The following is a 21,778-nucleotide window of genomic DNA, read 5'->3' on the forward strand; positions in this document are numbered from 1 at the left end:
GATTTAGACACAAAAACTACTTGGTTAGTTTTAGGGAGGGTTATACCAAGAAAAACATTTGGGAAAGATAATGGTTCGAGGGATAATAAGTAGTCCGTTGAGGTTAGCAGACGTTCATCATCGTGGTTTCAATAATGTATGCAGTGAGGGCTGTTGGAACGGTCATGACTATCAGCTTCAAACAGGAAACAAACACCGGTCTCCTGTGTGAAAGTTAGGTGTATTGTCGGCCCATTCATCTCTATTGGCCTTTGAAGTGTTTAACTTATTCAGTCACCAAACCAAATACATTTGAATTTATTCAATCATTTTCTCAACTGCACAGACACCCTCCCACATATACATAGGGTTGGAAGTCTGGATTATTACTCTGTGATGAATCAGTTTCAAACATTTTACCAATTAGACGCACATCCTGAGCAAGCCAACCTTTTCCTTCTAAATAACCTCAGCTGCGAATCAACCAGTCATATTCATGCAAACACAGCGTCAACAAAACATTCAAGACTCTCACTATTCATCAGGCAGAAATGGAACTGATCTAAAGCATACAGTCTTAGTCACACATAAGTGAGTTGGCACAGTTCAGAGTGAGGTCATCATCATCCAGCAGCAGGCTGAACGGGGCAGCAGCGGCGGCCAGGAGGTTAAAAGAGAGCGCTTGTGACTCTGGAGCCACAAGAAAATACAGGGTGAGCAACTGAGTAAATAACAGTGCCTTTTCCAAGTGCATTCGGGTCGGCTCTGCTCCCGATCACAATGCAGCTCTAAGTTCACACAGACCCAATTTAATTTTTCTTTAAACAGTTTTTCTGTGTAAATGAAGGCAGCCTGATTTAATTGTTCTGAGTCTTTCAGATACGTCAGAAAGAGTATATTGCAAAGGTTTGGAAGAACGTGTATTAATAAGTCAGGTTTTAAGGTAAACTTCAGTCAGTGATGATTTATGATTGGGCTCTACGTAATCTACAGTGATTTCCTCTGTTAGTATCAAAGAAAACATGTTGATCATTACAGAGCGATTCCACTGTTTTATCTTTCAATCTGTAAGAAAATGGTGATAAATGCTTCCTGGGAGTAGACACACTTCTACTTGGAAAAAGAAGCTACATGTGAGAAATAAAGTCTGTCATGATAATTATCCACCTGGCTGGTGGTGTGAGTGACAGAAACTTACACGTCTGTTGTCTGGGTGTGTGTTTTTTTGCATGTGCACATTTGTATGCATGCCTATGAGTGTGACTGAGAGAGAGAGACAGAAAGGGAGGGAGGGAGAGGGTGAGAGCCTGGCAAATGGCTGAGGCAGGCAGGTGATGCATCTCTGTCGGCAGTAGCACCGACGCAGGTGTCGAGTTTCATGCAGAGAAGAAGAGAGGCGAACAGTTGTCCGACGCTCTCCCTCTTATCTAACACGGAGCTCATTGGTAATGCCTCATTCAACTTAATATGCTACAGAGCCACATGTCGGTGTGGCAATTTATTGCTATTACCTTGTTGTTATGTTTATACAGTCCATGAAAGGGGAACAAAAATTTATGGAGAAACGGTTCAAGCTGAGACAAGCGTTTCTAAGAATGAAAGGGATGGACCTTGGATCAGTTCAGCCTCTTAACCAGAAGAGGGAATCAATTTGAAATCTGAAGCCAAACCACCATCACCCACTCCATTCTTTGGCACATTTTTTCATACAGATATCAACTTTGAACACAACAGGGGAGGGGTGGGGGAGTGGGCTATATGAGTCACCACTCAGAGTTAATCTTATATTACAGCCCTCACCCACTCCCACATTTTAGTTTCCACTTCAAGACCACATTTTTTGTTTTCTATTTAAAATATAGATTCAGCCTTGCCCATTTACTCTGACAACTCTATTGCTACTTGAGGATGCACTCAAATACAGGTTGCCATGGTTACAGAAGCTGCTTGCGGCCTGTTTCATAAGGCAAAAAAGGGAGAAAACTCTCCCTAAAAATGCTCATTTATGTGCCAACAATTAATTAAGTCAAATCATTCTGTGTTTACCACTGATGGTCCAGATAAAGTGCAAAGCCTCTAAAACTACATTCAGACAATGCTGGGACACCAAAACCTTTCCTGTAAAGGACAGGCTGATTGAATTCTTTTGGTTGGGTTTGTAGCTCCTGAGAGCAGAGTGAACCGGCCTTCACTGCACATGTGAGGCAGCTCCTGCCGGTCCGTAAGATAATCATTTGTCAGGCCAGTGCTCCTCAGTGCATGGATGAATAAATGAATCAATAGCTAACCTGACATCAGAGAAGGATATACACACTTTCTTAGATGGATTGGCTAAGTATTGATCAGCCTACCATGACAAACAAGTCACTGAAACTCAAAAACAAAGTATGAAAGCTACTCCAACTCCCTAGGGAGCATAAGTAGTGAGGCAGAAGACTGAAATCACCTCTGGCCACAATAGATGATCAAAACAACATACCCTCTCTGTGCAACAATGTCACAACCACATCCACATAAGAAGAAGCTCTGTGTGTATCATCGAAAACATACACAGCCATATACAGAGTGACACATTCTTTCTGAGGGCAAACCTGCAATCAGCTCCAAACTTTAATCATCCACACGCAGCGCTTTCCTGTCACAACAGCATGCCTACATCAAATACACAACCAGTGAGCAAAGAGACCACCACGACAGAAGGAGTGGTAAAGAGCCAAGTTGTGCTACCTTCACTTCTGCCCGGGGCCAATATATCACTTAATGCATTAGATGCTTTACTCTTGGATGTTGCTTTTTTACTCTCTCTCTCTCTCCCTCTCTCTCTCTCTCTCTCTAATACAAGAATCTGTAGGGCTGCAGAGGCAGCGCTCTGCAACAGTGTCATGTGTTCTACTTAAGTGCCAATAATGTGGAATGTGTACACTGTTAACCTAACGTCTTGTGCTGGGTAATAAATCCACGTCAAGTCGGTTTCACCTCAATACTGCAAGATGCTGACATAGGTGCACTTTGCAGCAGCAGAAATACATTACAGGTTTACTGTGAGCGCCTTGTTAAATCAGGGGTCGACCAACTTTGCCTGCAGTTTGGTGCTGAAACACATCCCGCATGTAGAACAACAGGACAACTTTATGGATTTTTTTTTTTTTTTTTTTGATGGTCCACCAGCCAACCGATGCGGCGGCCCACCAGGATTTGTCCCAGGCCAGCCCTGGCTATGTAGGACGATATGGACAGATGCATCAGTCAGCTGTCTACAAGAGCACTTTGATACTTTGATCCAGATCTCACATGACAGCGTCAATTCTCTCTTGCTGCACTCGCTGCTTTATGAACACATTTTAAGAACGCTGAGTAATATCCATCAGTGACACAGAAATGCACCAAACCAGACACAGACCACCCTGACAGTTAGATCTTACATAAATGTGACTCATTGCACATTTGTGATTCCCAGCATTGTGGGGTCCAAAAAAACAGGCAGGGGTAAACCAAATGTCTGAGAGCAGGAGCCTGCCATAAAAACCATTATAATATGGGTTGAAACAGAGACATTTCATTAGCTAGAGTGGAGTAATTAGGAATCTGTCGTAGGGAAGGATGAAAAAAATGACTTAAACAAAGTTCCCGCCATTAAAAAACTGTCCATAACTGAACAAATGTGCATGGAGAGTAACTAAGTAGCATTTATTCAAGCACTGCGCTTAATCACACTTCAAGATTGTTGTACTGTACGAAAATATCTCCATTAACCACCCTGTTTCTATGATAATTTCTGGTCAGGACTTCTGTACATGGTCATCTGCACCCATGTCACATAAACTCTCCTAAGCCCTGAAGCTGCACGGCCAAATCATAAGAAGATGGAGAATCAATAAAACCTGCCATGTACTAAAGGCCCACATAATCCCTCTGCTTTGGTCTGCTTTTAACAGTTATTGGGGGGAGATTGTGTTTCTTATGGGTGTGTCTGGTTTGGTTAAAGGCCAGGGATAATTCTGGCTGTCAGACCAATATTTGGCCTGAGACGTTCCCTCAATAATAATTCCACTGCTTTCTAAAGTAATCTGTGATTTGAATACTATACACCCATACTATATATAGTAGGGGTGAATCATATTCGCTATAAAAATCTATTCGGATAAGTATCAGATTGCGATGATGTTAGTGCCATTTTAATAGTGGCAACATGACGTCAGTGCTGCTATTGCTACAGGTATAATCACAATAACCTCCTGAGACCCGGCCCATTCATTTATGTCCTTTATAATGGACATTTTGTTTACCTTTATCTTTCTTAAGTATTTGGAGTTACCCTTCCAAGCCAAAGATATAATCTGCTCCTTTTTTCTTGTTTTGTAAATTTAGTTCTATTTTCACACAGATATCGTCCTGTTGTCCTCTACAATGGACATGCTGTGAAATTAAAATAAAAAATATATTAAAAAAAATTTAAATTGTAAGGTGTTTTTTTTGGCCCAAATAGATAGGAAATCACAAAAAAACAGAAATTGTAAGACACTTTTTTCCCTTGGTTCTCAGGAGGATAAAGCAAGATAACATAACAACAGGAAAAAAAAGGGAAAAAAGGGGAAGAACTGGTTTGATCAATACCAGGCCAATATTTGCCAGTTTTTAGGAGGTCAGATAAGATTTCAATGGCTTCTAAGCCAAGATCAACATTCAAGAGTTTGCAACAAAAAAGTGCTTGCAATCCTCTTGAATTTATTGGTGTAAAAGGGGTTGAAATTACTCAACAAGACTCCAAAATTTCTGCCTTGTCACTGGAAAAAATATCAGGGCAAGATTCAGTGTGTTTCCTGAGAAAACACACAAATAAACAGGTTTCATTTGAGGATAGTAAGATCCAAAGGGGAGACCCATGATAGCCTCCTTGATTTGAATGCCAAGGAGGCCAATGGATTTCCGGACACCGACGCCTGTTCCATTTGGCAGCGATGAGGACGGGATTACACAACCCTCCCCATGGTACAGCCACTCTGCCTGGAAAAACAGGTGATTCGCTGCGTCTATGCCAGCCAGCTGCTGCTGCTAAAGCATGGCCTCACCCCCCCCCCCCCCCCCCCCCCCCCACCCACCCACCCTGCCCAACCCCACCCCGCCACCACCAGCAAGTCACTGTTTACCAGTAAAATGTCCATCAGTGGAAGGAATGCAGTGATAGCGTGGAGGATGTGGTCAGGAGCTAGTCATTTTCCAAGCTTACTAAGAGAGACTGAGACCAGCTCTCATAAAATAAATGAGCGGCAAGTTGACAGGCATGAATGATTAGTCGCACCACAGCCCTGAGGCTTAGGTCTCCTGGCATGGCTGACATTTCACTTCCAACCAGGACCTGCACTGAATCACTGGTTTGCCAGGTAAAGACAGAAGTAAACAACACTTTTTTGTGATTAATTGGAGTGGCTGTGAATGCTTAAAGTGATACTTGACTTACAATCTATCCTATGAAACACTCACTTCCTACTACCTAGATATAACACCTCTTCCTTCAACCAAGAAAATATAATAGTGTCGAGGCAGTGGGTGTTGCTCACTCCAACTACAGACCTGCCTAAGTGTGACATCTCCTTGTTTATTAAGTGCACCACAGCAGAGTTTGTTTTGGGAATCACTTGACAGACTAACCACATCCTCCAAGTCCATAAACAGTCAGCATGGATAGCTGAGTAACAGGCTTAGCTGCCATCATCTCTGATGGACCTTTATGAACTGCAGGTGACACAGCACTGCTGATAAATAATGTTGACTCAGTAAATCCACAACATCTGGACAGAGTCGAATTGTAACCACTGCCTTTATAGTCACCAGTGTGAATAAAGTCTATGTCACCCACAGCTCCAAGGTATCTAATGCAGTGCTACAGATACAGTGCATTATATTGTACAAGTTATACTTGAAGTCAAAGCTCAACACACTGCAGCTGAGGATACTTCAAGTCTGGTTTTATATACAGTCTTAAATGTCGATCATGACAACAATTAAGGCTACATAATACTATAAAAATATTCAGAATCGAATAAATGTGCAACGATCTGTTAAACTGGTCACAATCCTCCTGTAACAATCTGACATTGAATCTGGGTGCAGTCCCAGTCTGAGGACTTACTGCAGAGTCGATCGTGAGCGAGGCCCACTGGCCCACATCCAGAGGAATACACTCTCTGTGAGGAACGTCTAAACATGAGATTGGTCAGAGACTGGAAATGGACCTCTTTAGCCATCTCCAGCTCAGACACAGACATCTGTCTCTTCAGTAAAAACACAGCCAAGCTGTTTAGCTGCACTTAAAGGTCAACAGTTAATTGATCTAGTTGGCAAGAGAGTGGCTGACATTATATCACTGCCCCCTCCCAAAAAAAATGATAATCCAAGAACAACCACTACTCAAGGCTAAGCCATGTGGAAAGTTGGGATGTTTAAAATGTAATAAACCTGTTTATATAGTAATTATAATCACCATAACTAGACATACAAAGATATGCCAGTTCCAGTTAAATGTTTTATTCCTTTTGGCTGAGGAAATAAACCTAAAATTATGCCTGTAACAAAAAAGAAACTATTGTTAATGTTAATAAATAACAAAATTAGGTTTGCAGCTGTCCAATCGATAGCATAGCCCTTAGTCATTTATACATGTCAAAAAAAATAAAACAGTATGTCTGACAGTCACTGAATTGCTTCCAAAGTGAGCCAATTATACGTAGAAAGCAGTTTTGCTGCTGGGTCACACTGCCTCCTGCCCATCTATTGACACCAAACCTTCCAGAGTAACCTATTGGTTATTCATTAAGGAACAAAAGAAAGAATATGGAGATGCTTGCAAAATTTATGGGAAAGTATGAAAAATGGAGAAATCACAACAAAAGAAAAAAAGTTTTTCAGCAAAATACATTTTTCTGCCAAGTAATGCTTTTAAAGCCAAGAATGATCGTTATGTGGCACAGAGTAGTTTAGACAACAAACGCTGCTACTTTAAACAGTGTTTAATAAACACTGTATCAAGAATTACTTCCAGTGTTTTGTCCCACCACCGTTTCATAAGCTCAGTCCATGCTTGACTAATCAGCCGTGAGCAAACATCTCAGATTTGTCGACAGACTGGACAGCGGACAGCTGGCTGAGGTTGGGATGACACCAGTTGAGCATAACCAAAGACAGACACAGGAGAAAATAAATCTGTTTGAGACTTCACTGGTGCTTAGGTAAGAGTGAGATACAAGGTTAACAAAGCCTGAAATACCTAGTCAGTCAGTTTGTTGCTGTTCAGCAGAAACATCACAACTTATGGCCTTTTTTTTTTTTCTTGGCAGCGTAAACTATATTCCACCACGTAAAACTGAGAGCTCAGCATCCACTTTTTAACCTGTGCTCTTATATATCACCAGCTTTATGCTCAATGCACATCTGACTGAGTCGAGATGTGGCTGTTCACTGAAGCATGGCACAAGACAAGTCAACATCAGAGCTCATTAATCGCTGGAAAACTAAAAACACACAGTAAATGTAAACTCATTTGTGGAGCGGAGCATGGCTACAGTGTGTGTGGCTGGGCACCAGATGCTGCCAGTTAATTGCCCCGTGAAAGCAGTTCATTGGCTCAGCTTGAAAATGTACATGAAGACACAGATGTGTGTATAGGCACATGCACACACATTCAGATCACAAACTCTATTGGTTCCCATTAATTATCTGGAAGTAATTAGCAGCCTCATTAGCATATGCAGAGGAGATCACGTGGTAATCGATACAGAGCACCTGGCGAGAGGCTTTAAACCAGGTACGTCTGACTCACACACATTCTCTCTCTGGGTAAACACACACACACACACACACACACACACACACACAGAAAGGAAGTAGATGGTTTGGGTTTCAGCAGCTCCCAGGACTGAAAGTATATTTCATGAGTGAAGTGTTTATGACACAGATCCAACACCCTGCTTTCACTGTGTTTGTGCGATTGTGTAAGTGAAGATAGTGAATCATGAGGACAACAAAAAAACAGAAACAAACAGAGAAAACATCAAACCACAGGTGAAAGAAAATGCAGAGAATCCAAAGCTGTTCCTGCTGCCGAAGTCAAAAGCAGCAGAGAAAAGCGGAGAGCCTGCAGGATGAAAATTATCACAAAGAAAGCTTTCCGCCTTTAACTCCTTGATACTCTGCTTCTAAATGCCTCCCTGGCAGCTGTGAACTGCCCCTTATCATGATGAGCCTTGCCAAGACAAACATGTAGCACACATGACAGAGCATACAATTACCAAAGTGCACCTCCACTGACAGTGATGCACGATAGCACGCCTCCAGTACGTCGTAACAGTATGTTACCAGCCATACTTAATGTAACCCAAGCACATTTATTCAGTGTATGTGAATTTCTATGAGGTGTCAGCATATGAACAATTTCACTGGCTCCAAGTCAAGTCTGTGTCGACACAGTCCTCTACATCATGACATTCAAAGTGTAATGTTTCTATTACTATTATTCCAAAGTGTGACTTCACATTTTCAGCCATGGTGCTGCACACCATCTGCAGTGATGAAAGTACACGCATGTAGGAAGTTATTCCTGGAGGAGAAGCCTGCAGTGAAACTAACAGTCCACAGACATTTTTCCATTCTGTCCAGATGATTTAAAAGCCATTCTTTCACAACATGCATTCATGTCTCCGTTGACAGCTTCTTACCTTATTGCTGAGAGAAACGCAGCCTTGGATGTCTGCTGATCTTCACAGCTGAAAAGAAAAATGGTGGAATTTTATTAGACAAATGTACAGAGTATGTATAGCATCAAAAGCAAAGATAATTACAATTGTCCTCTAAATGTAAGAAATGGATTCACATAACAGTGTTACTGCTCCGTAGAGATCACCAGGCACAAAATGCTCAGCACTGTATTTTTAGATATTTGTAACAGGCTACACCATTTGTGGCAGAGATACACTCAAGGCAAAAGAAAATGAAGATATGCAAAATAATTAGGCGCTTGCTGTCGAGAATAAGGAGACAATTACAGCCGGTTAAGTAGATGAATGCAAATTCTGAAAAAAGCATGTTCATCAAATACATCAAAGATATCACAGCTCAGTTTCTTTCCCCATGAATATTTTCAGAGCTCAAAAAAACAAAAAAAACAAAAACCATATGATGGGAGAGCTCTCCACTAAATATGTAAATAATGTTTTTCTAAGCAGACAGGAACACAGAGTATGGGAGGCTTATAAATTATTAAATATTGAAATATCATATTATGATTGCATTGTTAAATAATTCAACACATTAGTTTGTTTCCATGTCACATGATGCGGTATGTACACCGAAAAAAGATTAGGATTAGTAAAGTCCCCACTGCGAATAATGGGCAGTTTTGAACACTGTGATGGTGCAGAGGACAAAAATTCACTGACATTAAGTAGAAGGATGATTCTACAGTATATCAGGACATTTTCTTTTAGTTCGTATCACCACATTAAACATTAAACACCACAAAACATGTTTTTTACTGTGTTCGGAAACACTGAGACCTGCCCCGAACACACGTTGTGACAACCACACGGCAGCATAAAGACGACAGCTGTGGCCCTTTCTTTTAATGGTATCAAACTGACAGTGTGCATCATCATTGCAGAGCCTCCTGGGCTGGGCGTCAATTCTTAACATTTGCGCCACACCTTCAAAGTGCTGCTTGTTGACAGCTACATTTTTGTTCATTATGGGGGGTGAAGAGAGGCTGTCCAAACGTTCCTACTACAGACTGACATTCCTCTCTTGATGGTTATGCATATTGTATATCTCCATGGATATACAAAAACAGGATATAAATACTAGAGGAATAATATGATGATTAATGTGATGCAGTATTTCACATGGCCATTTCCCTGTCAAACATACAGTATCCTCTAAACTGAACTTTCTTTACTAATTCATACGTAGGCCTTGTTTAGGCTATGTGTCCACAGTACAGCTGTGTTATGTAGAGAATCGTAAAGACTAAATAGGAGCTTGGGGAAGTTAAAGGACTGACACACATTCCTGCTGAATCCGTTCAGCATTATGGAACACGTGCCTGTAAAAATTCACGCAACCAAGGAAAAGCTAGTCACGCAAGAAAAAACATGACAAATTTGCTTTTAAAAATCTGTTTTGATTATGATAATCATCATCATCATCATTATCATTGTCAGGAAAATAAGTTGAATTTAGGGCTGTGCCATATGACGAAATAAAAACATCTATCATTTCACTGTTAACAACAATATATTTTCCTCATTTGGATGACGAACTTAACGCCACCACATGGCTGCAGGCAGAAACGTGAATACCAGCATGGAGAGTGAAGGTGAGACAGACCATAAACAGGAGAAGGACCGACTGAGACAAATCCAGGAGCTCATTCCTAAACAAGGGGCTGCCCCTGTAGCATGTATACGGTATATATTGTTATCGGTATATAAGATGAATTATATCGCGATATGATATTTTTGTCAAATCGCAAAGCCCTAGTTAAATTAAGTAAAATAAAAACTGTCTGGCTATTTCTAATTAATTGATGCTAAACTTTGCATTTTGGCAGCAAGTAACAATGATGTGAAATGTTTGGAAATTTAACTCTGTAATTCTTACTCCTGCTCACTAACTACTGGCTACTTGTGTGTACATGATCTGAGTTAACGTCAATAAGTTAAAGCTGGCTAGCTGACAAAAATCAATGGCTGCCAAATAATCCTTTTACACCTCTAAAAACCTCTTACACCCTGTTAAGACATTGTTAATATGTGTTATTGACTGACTGAAATTGTGACTCTTTTCATTTGAAAACTGCTCTCTATCAAACTGATTTAGATTTTAATCATAAGAGACTGTCTTATAAATATAATGCTAGCATACTATATTCTAATGGGTATATAGTGAACACAACAAATACCCATAAAACACCATCAGCCACATCTATAACACAGCGACAGTGTCACATGAGTTAAAGTAGAACTTGCTCTGCAGTCAGGTTGTTTTACAGTATGCAGTGCTTTGCTGCGGTTAAAGTTTCCAAATGTTCTGGACCAGAATAATCAATAGCAGGGCAACTAAAATATTTCACAACAGGCAGTGCGGGTTATTACACCTGTCCAGGCTGAGCACAGCCAGAGTTAATGACATGGGCTGAAGCAGCTCCACTGACAGACTGGAGACTGATGGGGGACAAGTGAGAGACACTCTCAAGGTGGAGCATTGGAGAGAGCAGCAGCACAGAGAAGGCTCTCACTGTCAGGCACGTCCTCTCTCTCCCGCGGGAGGCTCTGCACACACTGAAGTTCCACTGACAGACACACACAGGCAGACACACACCCACACTCAACAAGATGTGCCATGAGAAATAATGCATCAGCCATGCAAACCAATACACAACACAGGTAAAGTGATGTTTTCACACACAGCACAGGTGTGAATAGGAGGAAGTATTTTTCACAGGAAAACTGCGAAGTGAAAGGCTGCAGCATCTTAATCCATCCAAGAGCAAAGAATCCTAAACAATGTAATGTAAGAGGAGGATCAAATCCAAACAGCTGCATTCTGGTGAAAGCGTACACTGGCCGGTGCCCCCAGCCGTCGCTAATGATTTCTGTCCGGCGTCTGATTACCTGCTTACTCATCAGACTCCCTCAGAGCTGGGCTTTAGCTCGGGCGGCTAGCAGCAACAACCTGTCCCCTGAGTGTCATTGACTCGCTAACATTGGCAGGGAACAGGGAGAGGTTTTAGGTTTCTCACTGGGAGGTGACTGATTCACACAATGACTCATTTTTCAAATTCCACTGAGGTAGGTCCAAAAAAAAAATGATAGGCTCTGTTAATATATGTCATTAAACAACAATGATTAAAAAGTGAGGTTGAGTAAAGGGACACTAATCGCAGTCCTGCAGGGTGTAATTCTGTTTCCTTGCTTTCTTTTTTTTTTTTTAGCGCACAGGAACATCTACTTATGGGCAGAGGTGCTTACAGTTTTTCAATTGGATGATCTCACTGTAATTGGTAAAATGTATCTTGTCAGACCTCATAGGTGTAAAACAGGCTGGAGATTCTGTTGCGCTAATAGCAGCTAATGTCTAAGCCTCAAGTCTAGTAAACTAATTTGCGACTAATCACTTTAATTACTGATTAAAATGACAAAATTTGTGGTTAGTCAGTAATTTTTATGAGACTTATTTGGATACCATGGTTGCACCCACAGTGTTAGTACTCCCAAAGACTTGTAAAGAGACTCAAATCGTTGGAGTTCCCCTTTAATTTGAAAGAAACCAGGAAGTGGCTTTTCAAGGAATCAGTTTGCTCAAACTGGCAAAGTAGCAAGATGTGTGATCCAGTGTTACTTTAAATGATATCATTATGCATCAAAAGTTACTTCAACTGTATTCCACAGTGTTTATGCTCTGGAGCTCATATTATATTAGATAGACCTCAAAAACATTAGAGGGAAACTTTCCCACAAATCAAACGGTGACACGATGGCAAAGCAATGGAGGAATGCTGAGCCTTTCACCTCAAGGAAGACAAACGTGAGCACCCGAATTACACAAAACACGACTGAGGAGAGAGAAACCTTATCTGACACAACTTCAGAGACATTTGCATTCCTGTAATTCTTCTTTCTGAGCCTGAGGGGGATCGCTTTGAGCAAAGTTCAGGATGCTTAGTTCAGGAAACACCACCTAGGGGTGTGAAAGAGAACTCAGACACCAGTAGTAGTTTTGTGCTTAAAAAGCTAAATTAACTCTTGTCATCTTTTGTTAGATTAACTCTTATCAAGATTGACTGAACAAAAACATTAATTAGAAAATTAATAAATAAAAAGACAGGAAATAAGGCTGGTGAAAAATTGAATGAGTAGGGGAAACTCCTCTGGTTCCCTGGGGCTTTCAGAGGTGGAGCAAAGGGGCACATCGCCACTGGCAATCTTTGGATGCACAATGTGCCACTGGAGACTTCATTGTTCAACCCGTCCTGCAGTTCCATTAATCACACAATGCAGAGGAGGACAGAGCGGGGACAGGTCAGACAATTTGGTGCCTGGGAAACACCTTACTCTAGCCCCAAAAATGAAGCTTTAATAAATCCGCCCACCATGACTCCTCAACATCTCACACCGTCATCACAGCTGGATCACACACAGGTCGAAGTGGCAACTCATATTATTTACCAAAGGCGTGTGTGTGTGTGCATCAGTGCATGAAGGAGGGTGTATGTGGTGAAAAAACAAAACGCAGCCTCTTACAGTAAACATATAAAAATTTCAGCCATCAAGCCAAAACCTAAATTTGAATTCGTTATATGAACCTGAATTATCGCACACACAGTTGTTGCCACCAAGCAGCTCAACTAAAATGAATGGGGGCTGAGTGCTATGTTGCTCCTGCTGTAGGCCATCTCGAAGATCAATGGCAGCTGTTTATGAAGAGGAAAGAATTACTCATTCTCATCCACATTTTACCCCCAGACTCTTCATAGATTGGCACAAATTTTGGGGAAACACATTTTATCTCTTTCTTGAATCGATACCACTCTCACATATATAGCTGTAGGCAGGAGATAATTAGCTTAGCTTAGCATAAAGACTTGTTGCAGAGGGAAACAGCTAGCCTGGCTTTATTCAAAAATTTTAAAATGAATTTAAAACCACAAGTTTTTACGAGTTGGTTTCCACTGTCCCATATTTTGACATCAGCCAAGCCAGTTGGGATTTGTAACCAACATAAAATTTCTAATTTACACATGACATCAGAGGGAACCCTGCATCACATGAACGTAGGCCAAAGAACTTTAAAAAATATTCCCCCCTCATGAGCAATGGAGTCTACTAGCGTCTGAAATCCATCCAAATTTCAAATCATCCCTTAATTTTAGTAAACATTAGTCTGGCAACTGGCTAGATGCAGTCTGTCTGAGGGAGTATAACTGTCTCTGCAGGCACATCCGTGGGGCATTAAACTATAGCATCAAGGACAATCCAATCATTTCATTCCCCCAACATCAGCAACCTCTCCCCCATCAGCTTCACAACAATTGCATCAAGGAAACCGAACACTGCGGCCCAAAAATCCCTAAAATGCAATAAACAGCTCCTCTAAACCACAGAAAGAAAGGTCTGAAAAATTCAGTTCTCCTTGAGATACAGAAGGAAATCTGAGGAGTAACACTGAGAGAAAAACAAACTCAGGCTGACGCTGCTAATTTCTAGTTATCCATACTGTGGGGGATTAAAGGACCTAAATCATGACAAACCTCTCAGCTCAGCCACGCAGCACAGACTGACCGAAGCCCGCTAACTATCTTCCGCCACTCTCATGGATAAGTAGCAGGCCCTGATACGCAATTAGCTAAATGGGTCCATGGGATCTGGGCTTAATTAATGCAGGTGGGAGGGGGAGTTCTTTGTGCGATAGGGGACTCATTACCCACTGCCCACTCATGGAGCCACCTGTCGAGAACTGCACTCATCATATAGATTTCATTACCCTCTAGAAAAGATTTGAATTAGACTCACAAAAAAGTAAGGATAGAAAAGGAATGTTAAATCTGGCACCAATGCAATGGTGAGTAATGTAAATAATACCTGTTTGCTCCCTTCTAATATAAGGGAGCAAACACTGAAATTTACTGCCTCTCATGTGAGGCAGATAATGTAACATATCAGTGCAGATACCAGCCAGAATTTCACTAAGGTCACAGACAGAGGAAGACATTCAACCATAAAAAGTTAATGAGACGAGTTTTCACCAGAACTCAGCAGTGCACCACTGCACCCAATAACAATAATGTCTCCATTTTTATAAACACAAACCACCTGGTCTCACTGGGTTTGTGTGTGTATGGGTGTATAGCAGCACCCATACACGCATTTTCTACACAGACTGCGAGTCTTGCAGCAACAACCTCATCCTGCATCAAGAACCGGCAAGTTCTAATGCTACAGAAAATGACGAGTCATTCAGTGATCGTGGTCATTTTCTCTTTCTTGTAGCTGCATCACTGTGCACAGAGTAACAGCAGGCAATAAACTTTTACAAACCAAGTCTTGTCGCAGTAATTACTGAACTACAAAATTAACAAAGAGCAGAGTGACAGTTTGATTTTCTACAGGAGAGAGTGTTCCTACGTCTGTCTGTCGGATAGCTATTACAGCTTGGGCCTAGGTGATATCACACAGACAGTGATATTTTTGTGTAATATATCTAAACTTTATATGTGAGGGAAAAAAATTAAGTTCAAGTATATTATTGAAACAAGCAGAGTAATAAAACAAAAAGAGAAAACAATGTGTGGAACAAGAAAGTCTAGGAACAACTGCATTAGAGCTGCAACTATGAATTTTCATGATCTACTAATTAGCAGACCATTTTCTGATTAATTGTTTAATCACATGGTCTATGAAATGTTGTGAAATAATTTTAAACACCTATCACAAGTTCCTGAACCATACAACAGTCAAAAACACAACGATATTTAGTTTCTAAATGTATAAGGTGAAGGAAAAGTGGCCAATCCTCACATTTGAGAAGCGGGAACAAGGTTTGGTATTTTTGCCTGGAAAATACTGAACTGATTATCAACCACCAGTATAGTTGCAGATTATTTTTCTGTTCTGTATCTATCTATTAATTGTTTAATCATGCGGTCTCTGAAATGTCTCTCTCTCCCTATATTCATACATACATGTAATACATATGATAACCACCCAATATCACAAATAAATAAATACAGTAAATATTCTCCGGGCCTCATCTGTATCTCTTTGGGGTTGAGATTCTCTTTCATTAATTCTTTTTTTTTTCTTCCTCTTTTTGAATGGGGGGGGGGGGGGTTAAGGACATCTGGACGACAGCTGTTGCTTTGCATCACATGCGAGCATGCACACATGCCCGCGCACACACACACAAATGCACCCACCCACACAGAGTTAAGGTTAGGAGGTCAGGAGCCCTGTTTCCAGACGTACCCATTTAATCTGGTCAAGGTATAGACAATCTCTGGAAATCAAACACCACACAGCCACATTTATACACAAAAATAGGCGCGGATGCACGCACACACACACATAGGCACACAAACAGGTCTGACACACACACACACACAGCAGACAGAACCCCTCTCGTCTCTCTTCTATACAAGGCAACTATTCGACCCTCTCTTGGGAGGGCAGAGATTCTCAATGATTAGTCCTGCCCTTCCACAGAAGACGGGGGTGGGGGGGGGTTACACAGCAACTAATTCAATTACACAGACCATCGTCCCTGTTCAGGCCAACTCCTAGTTCCATGAATAGAGTGGGGCAGACAAGTAACAATGTGTTTACATTTGTGATTTACATGTGGTTTGCAGTTGTTTTTTTTTAGCTTATGAGTGGGCCCCTGTGTGAGCGTGCATGTACTTGTGACTGTGACTGTGTGCGAGCCTGTTGCTCTTTAGCTAGACACTGTAAACTACTGCAAGACAAGTTGAAGTGAGAGTGTGTCATAGGCTCTTCTGTTCTCATTAAGGTGAAAAATAATATTTTTCCCAGGTTAGCTGGAAGAGTTTAACATCAAATGCTATTCTGTATTAAAGCTATTTTCTGGGCAACTTATTTTCATACAACATGGTTAGAGAAGACTGCTATAGGCAGGCATAAACCCTGAGAGCTACAATTCTCCTCCTATAAGAGGCATGAGACACTGGGGCTGAGAGACACTGCAAAAGGAAACACGAAAATTGGAAATCAGGGGATTATCTGAGCTGCTCTTTATAGCCTTAAAACAAATTTACATACCATTTCAAGTGATTGCTTTCTGAAGCCTACACTCGCACTAATAGTCCAAGGAAATTGCATTTACAATGTTCCTCTCCTCTGTAGCAGTAAATAAAATAACAGAAAGTCAGCTCCACTTACCATCTACTGAGCAGCTACAACAACACCTGAGAATGACATTTGCTGGTGATTAAATTGTAACAATAAGCCGACATGAAACATCACAATTTTGGGAGAGAATTGAAATTTACTGATCATAAACACAGACCATTAACTGTTTAAAATGTTTATAATGTTAGCATGCACACCTTTCTCAGGATACATTAGCAAAGATTTTGAGGCAGTTGACAATTTCACTAAGCTGCTACAGCCAGAGTTTCCAGCTGAAATGATTTACTTGTTGCACATTATCACCCACTTCCTTTTGTTACTCATTAACCAGCACCAGCCTGTGGAAGTAATGCTGCCCTGTAGAATTCCCTTAAAATGTTTGACCCGAGAGGCGGTTCATGTCCTCTACCACCATCACAAGAGCTGAAGAGAGCAGCCTAGACAGAAAACAGAGATCAGAGGGGAGGGAGGCTAATCGCTAACCGTCATCATGAGTAACGATGTCACGCAGCAGACCGGGTTTAAATGGCACTGAACACCACCACATGTAATTACACACTCATTAAGGTCAAAGAGGTTCAAGCATTTTCCCTCTTTTATTGTCTTACAAATAAAAAAAAACATTTTAAAAAATCCATCAAATTGAAATAATAGCTTAATTTAATGGTAGGAAACTGGGAGAGTAGAGGATTTGTCTACATGCAACTTCCCAAAGGATTTGAATCAACATCTCTTACACCTCAGGAAACTTATTCAAATAGTAAAAAAAAAATAAAAAAAAAAAACGCATAAACGCTCTTTTTAAAACAAAAAACAACCCCCCCCCAAACACAAGCTGTCTAAGGTTCTGAGCTGAAAGGTTGGGACCTTGTCCAGTGTTTCAATCAGGTCCTGCTGGTCGCAGAGATACCAGTTGCCAAGCGGTTGTGGCATAGCAGAGCAGCTTGAATCAAATCCCACTTTCGCACTCCACGGTGGAGTATGATAGATGCTGTGCTCTGGTTACACCGCCTGGTCACTTCGCATGAACCCCCTTCACCAGCAGGAACTGAGGTCTCAATGCAGACATAAAAAAATCCAACTATATTGTCAGTAGGAGCTTGCTTCGGTATCCCAATCAGCACCTGTGAATAGTTGAGGTAAAGCAAATGCGTCTTGGAACTTGGCTCCATATATGGTAACAACATGGTGTTTTAATAGTTCACTGCGGAAGAGAGCCACTGAGCTGTTGATACAAAATCCTAACTATAAATATTAGTGTTGTGTGAACAGAAATGGCACCACATTTAATGAGAATGCCGCATAAATTATTGTAGAAAAGTAATACAAGCAACCCATTTGATTAAAAAGACAGATTTTAATTATATTTTACTATATACTGTGATGCCTCTCATGCCAGACCAGCACATATGGGCTTCCAGTGTGCTCACTCTTAAACTCATCCTAACAAATGACCCATAAAAAATGCACAGGCAGCCTTGGTGAGTGAGTACATCATTTACAAGACACAATAAATCATCAAAGCCCAGTTTAAAAAGGCAGTGTCTCAGTCTGGCAGTCCTGCAGATTAGGACGGGCCGGCCCTCTTCACGAGCTACCGACCTAATCTTCTTTTGCATCTCAGCCGTGGAGATATGGGAGTCCTCTAATCCGCTCATTGGGTGAACAGCTGCAAGCAGACGTTTAACTGTCTGCTACTGTAGCCCCCGCCGCTTTGGCCCTTCAAAACCCAATTTAGTCAACAGCTATATGGATTGACATACATTTTAATTAGGATAAGCACCACTCTGCCATTCCTTATCTTTCCCATTAGCTGCTTCTGCAGTCAAGGTTTTCTAAATGGATGGAGTGCCTTTCTACATGTGACACTTTTCCTAAAGCCCTTTTGAGAAGTCCACTGCAATTCCAGGGTGAGTTCATGTGATAACAATTCCAGGCAGGTAAGCCAGCGGGGGAGAAGGCAGAAGAACCAATTAAAAAGCAGGCCGGCGGCTGGGCAGAGGCTCAGGGATACTAAAGGAGAAGAAAAACATGACACGGGAGGTAAACTGCTTTACAGGGCTGTGGCTGCCTATTGTGGGTGAACAATCCAGCGACTCCAAGCCCGGTTTTTCCATGCTGTCTGCAAAGTGAAAGCCTGGCCCCCTTGCTTGTCAGTTCTATTGTTAGGAGCAGGCAGGAGCCGCTCCCAATTCACCTCATACACATTAAATACTCTGCATTGTTTGCAGAGTCAGATGGCAATGGCAGGCACACAAGATTGTGAGCACACAAACAAACACTTCTTGCTTTTAAGATCCCATCCAGTGAAGATGGAGAGCTCAGGGTAACTTGAAATGTGCCACAGTTAAATGGCAAATGAGTTGACTTTGCACCTAATGAAACAGTGTAAAGGGCGCCATCAGAGCACCCACTGGGCACCTTCATAGTGTACTCAAAACAAATCCTTGGTCTCAATCACATTTTAAAACTGTGCTATGCTTGTTTTCACTTTCATATTCAACAAATTCCTTTACATGTCTTATATTTGTGGAGGAGAATGCACCCCCCGCTTTTCAGCTTCTAACCTAAAACATGAATGCAATCATGTTTACAACTGGTCCTCTCACAGACTTTATCCTTACATCATGTAACCTAACACACTTTCTATTTGTGGAAAATCCCTCCTGAAATTAGGTCTTGGTCAGCCATTTTAATATCTTAAAACTGGTTTATAGGCTAAGCTACATGAGAAGTTATCTGTGGCAGAACAACTTTTCATGACTGCAAAATGCAATAGTAATGCAAATAGTCTGCTAATCTAATATACCTGAGTTTAATCGAGATAAACAGATGGCACAAAATGTAGCATTTACAGTGTGGGAGCATCAGAGAATGAATTATAGTGAAAATCCTCTTCAGATTGATTTTCCTCCAGTGGCACTGTAGTAAACTATTTTAGCTGAACTATCTCAGGCCAATTATTTCCCACGATGTGTCCTTGCAGGCAAGTGACAGTGATATTAAACTCTGGCTAAATGAAGGTCAGGCGACCCATTTCCAGTCATGACTAATCGTGCAAGAGGAGTAAATTTTTTAGATACCCAGACAAAATGCAATGAAAAAAATTCAAAATGTCACACGGGCAGTGTGAATATTCTATCTATCAAAGCACCACCTTTCATCCATTCACCAGATGTGCGCTGTTAATTTACAGCCCCAACCGTGGCAACCTGTGTCACTTCATCCCCCCGCGACCAGGTTGCAGCCGAGGTGTTGACACACTCACTAGCTGCAGGGCCAAGGAGCACAGGGTGGGGTGGTGAAATGGAGATTTTTTTTTTTTTTTTTTGGGGGGGGGCGCAAGAGAGAGGGGCTAGATTTCGGTGGTGGAGAAAGAAAAAGTGAGGGAGATAAAAAAAAAGGGAGCGCTGGTCGAGCTGGAGCCAAAGGTTTTATTTTATTTTTTCTTTTTGGGGGAAAGGGGGGGGGGGTGCTACTGTTTCCTGCTAGGTCAGCAGACTGGGACTGATTCCAGAACAGCTTATCTTTCAGCAGGAATACCACGACCGCCCCAATGCAGGGACATGGGGGAGGGAGGGAGGAGACCGACTACAAATTCAACGCATGCTACAGAATGCTGGGATTACCACTGTAACAAATGCCAGAAATGCTGCCCAAAAAAGAAAGTGACAACAAACTGTATTTTTAAGAGTGCTGCGCTCCATGTTTAAGCTATGCATACTAACAGCTTCTAAGAATATTTCTCAAAATGTCAAACTGCTCCTTTAACATCACCATGCCCACTTGTGCACTAATATACCATAAGCACAGCATGCCATCTCTGCATCCACTCCCATATAAACAGAAAGACGAGTGTGTGTCTGCGTTATGCAAACACAGCCCACCCTAATAAAGCACTGAAAGTTTGTGGAATGCGTGGCAGTCCAAGGAGCACAGGCAAGCCAGGTTGCTCAGGAGGGCTCACCTGCTCCCACAGCTGCATGAAAGTGAAAAGCCATGGCACACCACAGTTAACAAAAACTCCAATCAGGGAACAAGCTGCACTTGACATCAGGGAAAACAGATCAAAAACAAAAAATCCCATTTCCCATCTGCCACTTGTAACTGGCATTTAAATCTCGCCATCCTAGCAGCACGGTGTTGCCAACTCAACAAGCAGCACTGAGTTTTCTGCATGAACATTCTCTTAAGAGCAGCCAGCAATAAATTTCCCACCTGCTGTTTGCCTACCGGCCTTACAAACACAGATAATCTTGTAGCTAATTGAGAGGGTATCTGACCAACAGTATAACTAACAACAGGGTGAGCTCAGTCCTCAAAAGGAGAGACATCATTCAATCGTGTTGTCGAGGAGGTGAAGGGGTAGGTGGGGATGCCTCCCAAGTAATTTCCCTGGGGGCTGCACCCTGCACCGGGGAAGATAAGTAACCCAACTGAGGACAAGGCTGGCATTCTACCCCCGAGTCCAAAAGACAAAAACGCCCGAGTCCATCTAAAGAGAGGAATCTGACAATGCAGCATTTGTGCCTTTGCCAGCTGGAGAACAAGCTCCCCATAGACAAGTCAATATGAAACACCGTGCTCACCAACTTCAAGCTCAGGAGATTACTATAAACAATCTTATTTTAAATTGGCAAACCAGAGAATACTGACATTGGATTATCTCAATTAAATTCAAACTAGGATCAGAAGTAATTATGCAGCTGTTTGCAGACAGCGGCCTTGGAAAATAAGCATATAGTACATATGAAGCATCAAATCCTGCGCTTTTCATTAATCCTACACAAAGCTATACATCAGCCAAGTTGAAAGTAAGTCCTTGTTCAACAGCATGCAGTTCATGTGGAGTGCACTCAAAGAACAATCTAATTCAGCTGCAAACCGAG

General features: G+C 41.6%; 1 protein-coding gene across 3 annotated transcripts in view; it reads right to left on the reverse strand.

Moving 5' to 3' along the window:
* Positions 1–21,778, reverse strand: part of tln2a (talin 2a) — a 90,186-nt gene that overhangs the window by 58,555 nt on the left and 9,853 nt on the right. For all 3 annotated transcript variants that reach the window (XM_051077302.1, XM_018666874.2, XM_051077297.1), the window contains exon 2: positions 8,691–8,738. The gene's annotated coding sequence lies outside the window, so the exon portion shown is untranslated. The remainder of the gene's footprint in view (positions 1–8,690; positions 8,739–21,778) is intronic.

This window comes from Lates calcarifer, linkage group LG2 (assembly GCF_001640805.2).
Source record: "Lates calcarifer isolate ASB-BC8 linkage group LG2, TLL_Latcal_v3, whole genome shotgun sequence".
NCBI lineage: Eukaryota > Metazoa > Chordata > Actinopteri > Centropomidae > Lates > Lates calcarifer.